This window comes from Mobula hypostoma, chromosome 26 (assembly GCF_963921235.1).
Source record: "Mobula hypostoma chromosome 26, sMobHyp1.1, whole genome shotgun sequence".
Taxonomy (NCBI): Eukaryota; Metazoa; Chordata; class Chondrichthyes; order Myliobatiformes; family Myliobatidae; genus Mobula; species Mobula hypostoma.
The window spans coordinates 24,331,156-24,344,126 of NC_086122.1; positions in this window are offsets into that span (position 1 = coordinate 24,331,156).

A 12,971-nucleotide genomic window follows, 5' to 3' on the forward strand; every position below is an offset into this window, starting at 1 on the left:
GCAGATTTGGCAGAAGGGCAGCACAGGGAAATATACCCATTTCTGATATACATCCTATCTTGCAGAAACTAAAAAGGATTTTTTTTGATTTTAAAAAGAGCATCAGTCTGGTTTTAAATTAGAAATTGTTTCATAGATTTGTAATCACTGAAAGTTAGTAAGCTAAATCTAGATTTTCAGAATGATGTTATTCTTTCGTTCGTTATGTGCCGTATCGTATGACATGGGTGATCTTGGTCTTTTTATGACCATGATTGTTCTTGGCAATGATATTATTAAGTATTATAAATTTCATTCTTTTAGCTGATTATAAATATAATAACTATGAGTAACACGCTGTAAGGTTTCACTGCTAATGTAATGGTTTCTCTGTAGCAGCAATGTTTGGGTTATGACTAGAGATAATGGGGGTTTTGGAATGTGAGAGGCAGGTTATTCTTTCTTGTGAGTCTGAGAGAAGGGGTTTTGCAGTCTTTGGTTTGACGGAAGTTGGAGAGAGAAGATGCCAGAATGGGGAAGTTGTGGACTGCAGGGCGAAGTGGACTTAGAATGGGGTCAGGAGTCAACACCCGGGAGAAGATTGATGGAAAACGAACAGACAGGAAAACCGTGAGCTCCAACATTGCGAAGTAGACTGTTTCATGAGAATGGGCCCTTTTTTTTGTTGTTTCTTTACTAACCCTATAGTCAAATTTAGAATTATAAAGCTCAATCGTTTAATTGTATATTGTGTACTGTTTGTTATTTCGTGGTACTGATTTGTAACAGGGGACGCATCAAGCAGCATCCACCCAAACAAGATTTCTCAAGTCTGGCCGGGTCGAGGGCTGTCTTTCCCTTGAGTAAGCCGCTAGTCGAACCTGAGGGTTACATATGCAATAAACTTTATGAGTGACCTATACCAATGCTCCCTTTTTAAAGCTATTTTGTTGAGTGGTGAAAATCCATTATTATTATGTATTAGTACAGCCTAACCTATTATAATGATACTGTTGCAGTGAAATAGGGAAAACGGCAGAAATAAGTTTATCAACATTATTTTTCTAAGTGCTGATAACAGCTTAAATGTTACTTTAAAAAATGCACACATGGTCATTGTAAAGAGTCCATCAGATTTATGAGATAGAGTAAATCTGCATGCAATAATCCTCAGAGTCAACAGAGATCAGATGTATTGGGAGATATCAAGAGGGACAGGGAGAGCCCAATGTATTAAGCATTTGGGAAAAATGGTTCAGAGTGAATATGTTGAGAAGGAGAACATGCACTTTTAATCAGACTACTCCTGAGAAGTATCACAAGGATGAGAAAATCTGCAGATGCTGGAAATCCAAAGCAAAATGCAGGAGGAACTCAGTAGACCAGGCAGCATCTATGGAAAAGAGTAAACAGTCAACATTTTGGGCCGAGACCGTTCATCAGGTCCTGATTTTGTGTGTGTTACTCCTGAGAAGTGTTTACTTGGTAGCAACACAGCTTGCATTTATAGCATCTTTCATGGAATAAAAAACCCTCTGATACATCCCAAAGGAGCTAGCAAAACAACCCTGACACATAGTCTCAAAAGGACCTATTAGGGCAGTTTACCGATCTGGTCTTAAAGAGTTGTATTTTAAGTAATGTTTTAAAGGACATTGTGATAGGAAAACAGAGATATTTGTTAGTCATTTTCTGACAGACTTGGACCGTTGAAGTTGTGGCTACCAACAGTGGAGTGATTAAAATCAAAGATGAACAACAGAGTAGAAAGAAATACTTAATGGATAGTGGAGGCAGTAAGGAGAGGTGAGGCTGTGAATGAATTTTAAATTAAATCTTCTGATTATAAAACTGGTGCACTGGCAAAACAGAGCAACTAACACTGGATTGCTAGGAGCGCATTTTAGCGTGAGTTAAGATGTGGGTAGCAAAGTTCTGGATAGATAATGTGTAAGATGGGAGGCCAGAAGAAAGAAGAATGAAATAATGTAATCTGAAGGTAGCACTTTCGTCAACAGGTGAGCTAGGGAAGGGGCAAAGTTAGACAATGTTATGGAATTGAAGGCAGGTGATCTTGCTATTGACATAGATATGGAGTTGGAAGTTTATCTTCAGGTTGAATATGACACCAAGGTACAAACGTCATGACTACTTCAGATAGATAAGGGAAAGTTACAGTACTTGGGAATAGAATTTATGGTGAAGATCAAGGGCAATAGTCTTTACCAAAATCTACTTGGAGAAAATTTATGCTAATCATGAACCGGATGTCTGACAAACATCAGAGTTCAAAAGTGGTGGTGCTGACACCACTGTTAACGTTTAGAAATGTTGTTGTCACTGCAAGAAGGCAAATAGGTAAAAACTAGGAGGAGATAGGAGTAGATATTTCCGGGACTTCTGAGAAATGAGAACATGAAGGAACATCATTGCAGGTGATCCTGGAGATAGATCAGGACAACCAATGATTGAAAGCACAAGGATGTCCCTGATACCCGGACAACTGGAGGAAGATGGTATTAACAACCATGGCAGATGTTGCAAACTGGTTAGGAAGAATATAAAAGATAATCTGCCATACCCAGAACCATGTTGGGTGTTACTTGTGAGTCTCATCAGGACTATTTCAGTTTTGTTGCAGGAACAGAAACATGATTGGAAGAAACCGAAGATATAAGTATGGGAGAGATGGGCATGGAATTGGAATTCCCATAACTTCCAAGAACTTTTGGCATTGTTGTTAAGTTAGGGACAAAGCAATAGCTTACTGAGTTAGAGAGATCAAGCATGTTTTGTTTCTGAAAAGAGAATAGGTGAGCAGAGCTTTGAAAGGGAGCAGGACATTCAAAGTATCAGCTAACTCAAGGACTGCCATGGGGGAGATTCAGTGCAAGGGAATTTGGAGAGTGAAAAATCAATACTCGGGGGATATTTCCTGAAAAAAAGATGGTCTTACAAAAGGCATGAGAAGAAACAAGAGCACAACTAAAGATGTGAATTCAATGTTAGGACAATGTAGATAAAACAAAACTTCATTTTATCATTGCATTGCTGTGAATTGTCAATGAGTATGGTGACAAACAAGCAGACGTGCTTATCAATACTTGTTCATTACTAATGTTCACTGGTAATGCTAGAACCTAAAGAAATTGTCATAATTAAAATGTTAAAACATTATCATAATCTTTTTGCTCGGTGTTAAATTCTCCAGTGTTAAATAAACGCTGATAAGCGTTTATCGGTTAAGTAACTTTCTGCCAAGTCTTTGCATATGGCTATCCTTATATGACTTACAGAGGTAGCAGCAGTGTGGTAGTTCATTAATTTTAATCATCTCTGGCTGTCTCTGTGGGGGAAGATGCTCCACAGAAGATCAGAAATCCCTGGATGTGAGGTGAGCATTGAAATCCACCACCTGGCATATTGTAAAGTAAAACTGACTATCCACTGCCCTCAGCACTATAGTTCACTGCACCAGCCTCTGAGGCCATATCTGCTCTATTATCAATATTATATCAATCCTACAGCCATAGTATGGCATGAGTATCAGGTCTTTCCAAAATCCAGATGGACAATTGGAGCACAGTTGACAGAAGTTGCATTAAAACACTGATTGCAGCACTTTCCTTCCTTACAAATGTCAGGTAAAAGGAATATCTCCACAGCCTCTCAGCGCAGTGAAATGAGACAGCTGTCTGCTCTTAGCCCATTAAGCATGGGACTTACTGCGTTCCCAATGAGTGGAGAACATACAATAATTCATTCCAGTTCAAATGCAAAATTTCAGCAGCTCCTAAAGCCATTGGTCACTGACTCTGTTTTTTCATAATGGTTAAGAGCTGAAGTACTGTGATCTGAAAGGGAAGAAAAGGAGAAATGAATGAACACGCCACAGGGACTATGCAATTTTAGCATTTATCTTATAGCTGAAAGATGAGGAGGAATAAATTGCCATATTTTTTCAACGTGTTGCAGCTGTAGACTAATTGTAGTCAATTTTAGTGTTTTCCCAAGTAAGATCATACTAATTACAGACAAACTTGTAGATTTAAATAAGTTATTACATCATTTAATTACATTCATTCTTGGTTCCTTGGGACATTTTTCCATTTTAAAGACAGTTCATAAACATACAATATACACAGAGTTATTTGTTTCCATGATTTTTGTCCATTAAAAAGATTTTAAATATTTAGTCCTGATGAAGGGTCTCGGTCTGGAACATCGACTGTTTACTTTTCCATAGATGCTGCCTGACCTGCTGAGTTCCTCCAGCATTTTCTGTGTGTTATTTTCAATTTCCAGCATCTGCAGATCCTGTCGTGTTAAAAATACTTAATGTTGAATCTATTGGTCACCATCAAACTTCAGATGAGATATTCAATTATTGATTAATTAGATGCTTAGAAAGTCTTGTCTTTGAGTAATCAGTGTTATTATATTCAGACAGATAACACTAAAAATACTAAGCTCTAAAAATAACCCTTTCCTTACCATGTTGTTGGATCAATGATGAAAAGTGTTCATTTCATTCTCTGGACCAGCCAGTTCAAAGGTATGAGGGCATCTGTAAAATTTCAGTTTGCCAGATAACGAGTGAATTATTATTGTTAATCCTCTCTGCACTTTGTGGTGCATCAGTCGGCAAGCTTTTCTTTAGCATTCGTCTGTTTTTTATAGATGGAAAGCGTGCAAGGAGCCAGCCGGATTTGACCCCAGGACCACTTGCCCGGCAGTCCAGTGCTGATGCCACTACACCACCGGCCAGAATAAAGCATGAGTACTTCCTTCCTAAAGGAAGACATCCTCCTATTTATGCAGAGGATAAAACCAGGATCTCCCAAAGTAGAATATAGAACATAGAAATCTACAGGCTGTTCAGCCCACAATGCTATGCCGACCATGTAACTTACTCTAGCAACTACCGAGAATTACCCTCCCAATAGCCCTCTATTTTTCTAAATTCCATGTACCTATCTAATAATCCCTATTGTATCCAACTCCACCACCATTGCCGGCAGTGTATTCCCCCCACCCACCACTCTGTGTGAAAAACTTACCCCTGACACCCCCTCCGTACCTACTTCTAAGCATCTTAAAACTTTGCCCTCTCGTGTTAGCCATTTCAGCCCTGGGAAAAAGCCTCTGCCTATCCACACGATCAATGCCTTTCATCATCTTATACACCTCTGTCAGGTCACCTCTCATCCTCCGTCGCTGCATGGAGAAAAGGCTGAGTTCACCAATTCTTATAAGGCCCACTTTCCAATCCAGGCAACATCCTTGTAAATTTCCTTTGCACTCTCTCTGTAGTATCTACATTCTTCCTGTAGTGAGGTGACCAGACCTGAACACAGTACTCCAAACAGGGTCTGACCAAGGTTTCGTATAGCTGTAACATTACATCACAGCTCTTGAACTCAATCCCACAGTTGATGAATGCTAACACATGCCTTCTTAACAACACCGTCAACCTGCGCTGCAGCTTTGAGTGTCCTCTGATCCTCAAGATCTCTCTGATCCTCCACATCGCCAAGAGTCTTACCATTAACAATATATTCTGCCATCATATTTGACCTACCAAAATGAACCATTTCACACTTATCTGGGTTGAAATCCATCTGCCACTTCTCAGCCCAGTTCTGCAACCTATTGATGTCCCGCTGTAACCTCTGACAACCCTCCAGACCATCCACAACGTGCCCAACCTTTGTGTTATCAGTAAACATACTAACCCACCTTTCTACTTCTTCATCCAGGTCATTTATAAAAATCACAAAGAGGAGGGGTCCCAGAACAGATCCCTGTGGAACCACTGGTCACCAACCTCAGTGCAGAATACAAACCATCTACAACCACCCTTTTCCTTCTGTGGGCAAGCCAATTCTGGATCCACAAAGCAAGGTCTCCTTGGATCTCATGCCTCCTTACTTTCTGAATGAGCCTTGCATGGGGGACCTTATCAAATGCCTTACTGAAATCCATATACACTACATCCACTGCTCTATATTCATCAATGTGTTTTCTTACATCCTCAAAGAATTCAATCAAACTTGTAAGGCACGGTCTGCCCTTGACAAAGCCATGTTGACTATCTCTTATCAGATTATGTCTCTCCAAATGCTCATAAATCCTGCCTCTCAGAGTCTTCTCCAACAACTTGCCCACTACTGAAGGAAGACTCACTGGTCTATAATTTCCTGGGTTATCTCTACTCACTTTCTTGAACAAGGGAACAACATTTGCAACCCTCCAATCCTCCAGTACTTCTCTCATCCCTATTGATCATTGCTAGAGGCTCAGCAATCTCCACCCTCACTTCCCACAGTAGCCTGGGGTACATCTCGTCCGGTCCTGGCGACTTATCTAATTTAATGATTTTCAAGAGCTCCACCGCATCCTCTTTCATAATGTCTATATGCTTAAGTGTTTCAGTCCACTGTAGGTCATCCTCACAATTGCCAAGGTCCTTTTCTCTAGTGAATACTGAACCAAAGTATTAAGTACCTCTGCTACCTCCTCCGACTCCATGCACTCTCGCTCCTGATTGGTCCTATTCTCACACGGCTCATCCTCTTGCTCTTCACATACTTGTAGAATGCCTTGGGGTTTTCCTTAATCCTGCTTGCTAAGGCCTTCTCATGGCCCCTTTGGGCTCTCCTAATTTCATTCTTAAGCTCCTTCTTGGCAACCTTGTAATTTTCTAGAACTCTATCAGCGCCTAGTTTCTTGAACCTTTCGTAAGCTTTTCTTTTCTTCTTAACTCAATATTCCACATTCTTTGTACACCATGGTTCTTTTACCCATCATCCTTACCCTGCCTCAAAGGAACATACCTATGCTGAATGCCATGAAAATGTTCCCTGAACAATTGACACATATCTGCCATGCATTTCCCTGAGAACATCCGCTTCCAAGTTCCTGCCTATTAGCATCATATTTTCCCTTACCCCAATTAAACGTTTTCCCAAATTGTCGACTCTAATCACTCTCCAGCACTATGGTAAAGGAGATAGAGTTGTGGTCACTACCTCCAAAATGCTCTCCCACTGAGAGATCTGACTCCTGACCAAGTTCATTTCCCAATACCAGATCAAGTACAGCCTCTCCTCTAGTTGGCTTATCTACGTATTGCGTCAAGAAACTTTCCTGAACACACCCCTTGCTCTCAGGAGATGCCAGTCAATGTTAGGAAAGTTAAAATCTCCCATCACAACAACCCTACTATTTGATTCAGTTTCACTTTTGTTTTAGAGTTGCACATCAATGAAGATGATTGATGAAATCATGAAGGATAAAAAGAATCAAGAGTAGCACAACCCACCGAGCTTAAAATTCAGCATATTGTGAACCTTAAAGAAGTCATCTCATTCTTTGATTCCAAAACTCTAAGTCAACAAACCACACAAGATCACAAGACTTCCTTACTGATGCATTATGAATCAGTTTTTCCCTCACCCCACCTCCGCCTTTATTCTTCCTCCCTCCTACACACCACATCTAAGCTGGAACAAGGTTCAGTATCATATTTAGATATTTACTGATTACTGTCTTTAAGAAGATTCTTCAGAATGCTGTACTGTACGGTTTGCCTAAGTATTCCCAGATGTATAGCTGAAGGTAAAGCAGATCATCTCTATTAAGTAGCAGGAGATCCACAGTGAATTGACTTCTTCGATTCAGACCTGGCTTGCCTTTAGAGGGCAGTGGTTGATATGACTTACTCTGGCTGGAGGTCTGTGATTTGTGGTATTGTGTAGGGATCTGTACGGGGACCTCTGTGTATTTTGCCAGTCTTCCATGCTATCCACAACACCACAAATCTTCATATCATCTGCAAAGCGACTAACCCATCCATCTAGGTTATGGTTTGGTATAGATAGATCAGAGGTTCCCAGCCTGGTTAATGGTAGGAGTCCATGGCATAAAAAAAGGTGGGACATGGAGATTAGGAAAACAGAAGGGTATCTGGTAGGGTAATTCTAGTGTAGGTTACATGGTCCACACAACATTGTAATGTGCTGTAGACTTCTGCGTTCTACATTCAAACCCCTGATTACAGATGGATAATCTGGATGATAATGTAGCAGGGTGGGTTAGTAACTTTGCCGATAATATGAAGATGTGTGGGCACGTGGCCAAGTGGTTAAGGCATTGGACTAGCGACCTGAAGGTCGTGAGTTCGAGCCCCGGCCGAGGCAATGTGTTGTGTCCTTGAGCAAGGCACTTAATCACACATTGCTCTGCAACGACACTGGTGCCAAGCTGTATGGGTCCTAATGCCCTTCCCTTGGACAACATCAGTGTCGTGGAGAGGCGAGACCTGCAGCATGGGCAACTGCTGGTCTTCTATACAACTTTGCCCAGGCCTGCGCCCTGGAGAGTGAAGACTTTCCAGGCGCAGATCCATGGTCTCGCAAGACTAACGGATGCCTTTACTTTGGCTTTAATATGAAGACACAAAGCAACTTTGCAGATGATACAAAGACTGGAAAAGGATACAAGAGGACCTCGATCAGTTGAAGAGCTGGGTGGAGAAACGGCAGGTGGTGTTTAATCAAGCCAAATGTGAAGTGTTGAATTTTGGGAGATCACATTTGAAGAGACAGTACGCTGCTAAAGGCAAGATCCTTAAGTGCTGATGAGCAGAGGGATCTTGGGGTTGAAATGGATAGCTGCCTGAAAGTGACTACATGGGTTGATAGGCTGGTAAGGAAGGCAGGTGGCACGCCTGCCTTTATTAATCAAGGAATTCAGTTCAAGGTTCAGGAAGTTATCTTCCAGCTTTATAAAACTCTGGCCTGGAGAACTGCGTTCAGTTCTGATTATAGGAAGGATGTGGGGGATTTGGAGAGAATGCAAAAGAGTTTTATCAGGATATTGCCTGGATTATATGCGTGTCCCACCAGGAGAAGTTGGACAAACTTTGCCGGGGGGGAGGGGGGGGATCACTATTTCTGGAACGGCCGATGCTAATATGTGCAGTGCACACAGAATGCTGGCGGGACTCAGCAGGTTAGGCAGCATCTGTGGAAAGGAGTAAACAGTCAACGCTTCAGGCCGAGATGCTTCGTCGGGACAGAAAAAACAGATGAGAAGTTAGAGCAAGAAGGTGGGAGGAGAGGAGGGAGAAGTACAAGATGGTAGGTGGTAGGGGGAACCGGGAAAGGGGGAGGGGTGAAGCAAAGAGCTGGGAAGTCAATTGGTGAAAGAGATAAAAGGCTGGAGAAGGGGGAATCTGATAGGAGAGGATAGAAGACCATGGGAGAAAGGGAAGTGGGGTGCGGGGGGGAGCACCAGAGGGAGGCAATAGGCAGATAAGGACATGAGGTAAGAGAGTGAAATGGGAATGGGAATGGTTGGGTGGGGGGCAACTACCGGAAGTTTGAGAAATCGATGTTCATGCCATCAGGTTAAAGGCTACCCAGATGGGCTTGTTCCTTTGCTGTGCTGTTCTATATGTCCGAGCTACTTAAAGAGCCCAAAGTATATGGCTTGTCAGTGGAAAGGGCTTAAATTCCCTGATCTCAATTACATATCTGTTCATGTTTATATTAAGTAAAATATAAAGAGATGCCATTGAGTGAAAATAATTAGGAAAGAAAGATCAGAAAAATGCATACTTCAGGAAGAATTTATTAAGGAATTTTTGGCAGTGGGAAGAAATGGGAAAGTCAAAAACTAGGATTTCCATTGAGGGTTCCAAATATCTTAATACCCTTTCCCATACTACCAAGAAATATATAAAATATAATACACATCTCCATTAGAATGAAGCTTTGTTTTCTCATTCCTGTAGACTGCAAGTCTGTTTACTTGACATCGAACCAGCTCCCATTCTCTGCTCATGGCACATTCCATCATTGTTTCTCATATTCAAAATTGAATCTGAAAAAATTATTCTAGAACGTCCACTTTATTGCTTCATTCTGACATGAAAACTGATGATAGTAGAAGTAAGGCACAGAAAATGCCGGAAGGACTCAGCAGGTCAGGCAGCATGTATGGAGAGGAATAAACAGCTGCCATTTTGGACCGAGACCCTTCTTGGATGTTTGATCACACGCAGATGGAGCACTTGCTCATAAGCACCTGGAGAACATTTGCCAGTATTCTCATTCCAAAACATGATCCACTTCATTAAAGCTCTCTGGTCGTGCTGAGAAACAGACTACATTTCAACAGATGGCAGAACATTATTACTGGACATTTTTCAATGACACATAAGTACCACTAAGATGTATTGATAATAATAAAATTAAAACAGATGCACTGTGCTTCCAATATGCAAACTTTCTTTCATAGCAACACAAACTGTCAAAAAAACCTGTATTTTTATTGCAATATCAGATGTGGCCCATCAAGCAGCATGATCAACCATTTAAGGAAAACCTTTGATACATTATTTGCAAATTCAACACATATTTCTAAAAATAATTTCTACAATAAACAAGTTTGATTCCTTGTTGTGTTCCTCTAAATAGTATTTCCAATTAGGACTAATTAGCAAATTTGGTAAAAGTTTTGGTCCCCTAATCTGAGGAAAGACGTTCTTGCCATAGAGGGAGTACAAAGAAGGTTCACCAGATTGATTCCTGGGATGGCAGGACTTTCATATGATGAAAGACTGGATCGACTAGGCTTATACTCACTGAAAATTAGAAGATTGAGGGGGGATCTTATTGAAACGTATAAAATCCTAAAGGGATTGGACAGGCTAGGTGCAGGAAGATTGTTCCCGATGTTGGGGAAGTCCAGAACGAGGGGTCACCGTTTAAGGATAAAGGGGAAGCCTTTTAGGACTGAGATTAGGAAAAACTTCTTCACACAAAGAGTGGTGAATCTGTGGAATTCTGTGCCACAGGAAACAGTTGAGGCCAGTTCATTGGCTATATTTAAGAGGGAGTTAGATATGGCCCTTGTGGCTAAAGGGATCAGGGGGTATGGAGAGAAGGCAGGTACAGGGTTCTGAGTTGGATGATCAGCCATGATCATACTGAATGGTGGTGCAGGCTCGAAGGGCCGAATGGCCTAATCCCGCACCTATTTTCTATGTTTCTATGTTTCTATGTTTCTATCAGTCCACTAACTTGCACTCTCACTTTATTCCAGTAGATGGCACGGTTCATAAGCATCTTGCTGATGAGCGGATCAGTAACCACAATCACCTATTTAGATTAATAATATGCTCAGCAGCAAGGAGGTGCTTATGACTTTATCTCAAATGCACTTAATGAAAGAGAACCAGCTCCTGCCTTCGCCTAAAATCACAATATTGCATGGGATGGTGAGTCCTTGAAAGGATTAAAACCTTTCCTTTAAACACAAGATTCTGCAGATGCTGGAAGTCTTGAGCAACACACATAGCATGCTGGAGGAGCTCAGCAAGTCAGGCAGCATCTATAGATAGATGGATAGATAGACATACTTTATTGATCCCGAGGGAAATTGGGTTTTGTTACAGTTGCACCAACCAAGAATAGAGTATAAATATAGCAACATAAATAATTAAATAGTAATATGTAAATTATGCCAGATGGAAATAAGTCCAGGACCAGCCTACTGGCTCAGGGTGTCTGACCCTCCAAGGGAGGAGTTGTAAAGTTTGATGGCCACAGGCAGGAATGACTTCCTATGACGCTCAGTGTTGCATCTCGGTGGAATGAGTCTCTGGCTGAATGTACTCCTGTGCCCAACCAGTCCATTATGTAGTGGATGGGAGACATTGTCCAAGATGGCATGCAACTTGGACAGCATCCTCTTTTTGGATACCACCGTCAGAGAGTCCAGTTCCATCCCCACAACATCACTGGCCTTACAAATGCCTATCATTGACACCATGAACACTAATTTAACAACTGACTCAGCATATTACATGTTCTACGAGGAAATGTAAGAGCAAGTTATGAAATGTAGAAGTCTGATTCTGAACCTTTTTTCTCAATTTTATGTTATTTGTGTAACATTGTTGATTCTGTTGGTGTCTGCTACCCTCAGCCTATGTAGGGGAATAAACAATCAATGTTTTGGGCTGAGACCTTTCATCAGGACTCTTTTGACTGTTTATCCCTCTGCAGCATCTGGATGCAGTCTACATGTCTTTGTAAGGCCGAGGTTAGTAGATTCTTGATTAGTCAGGGCATGAAGGGATATGGGGAGAAGGCAGGAGAGGGAAAATTGGATCAGCCAAGATGAAATGGAGGAGCAGACTCGATGGGCCAAATGGCTTAATTCTGCTCCTATATCTATATGGTCTTATATGATGCCCGATCTGCTAAAATCCTACCTTTAAACGAGATGAAAGCTTTTACTTAATTGCAGCATGCTACATTCAGACAATCTTATTAAATGAAACTATCGTTTCAGAGAAAAAGAATGAAATGATTAGAACATTTGTTTGTTAAGAATTAATGAAATGCACTAAGCTGATTATGAAACATTTTATCAACATTACACAAATAACATAAAATTGAGAAAAAAGGTTCAGAATCAGACTTCTACATTTCATAACTTGCTCTTACATTTCCTCGTAGAACATGTAATATGCTGAGTCAGTTGTTAAATTAGTGTTCATGGTGTCAATGATAGGCACATATAAAGTTAGCCTGTTGGCTCCGCAGAAAATTCAATTAATATCCACAATTTCATTCATCATATTGGTTGCTCCCTATAAGTAGTGTAAGGATTGTTTAAAACCTCCTCTGACAGAATAAATGGTGTTGAAATTTTTAAAAACAAGAGAAAATCTGCAAATTTTCAGTAACTCGTTTATCATTGTGAATTATTTCTGAAACGACCCCCTTAATGATCTACGGCTTTCTACAAAAGAAATAATGAATCTAACTGATGAATTCAGTTGATCCAAATAACTTTCCCCATCAGTAAGCAAAGAAAAACTTTTTTTTGAAAATGCCTTTCATGATATTATCTGAATAACCATTATGTTACTTTATCTCTTTGGAGCATCCTTGGATAATCTACAATCAATTGCT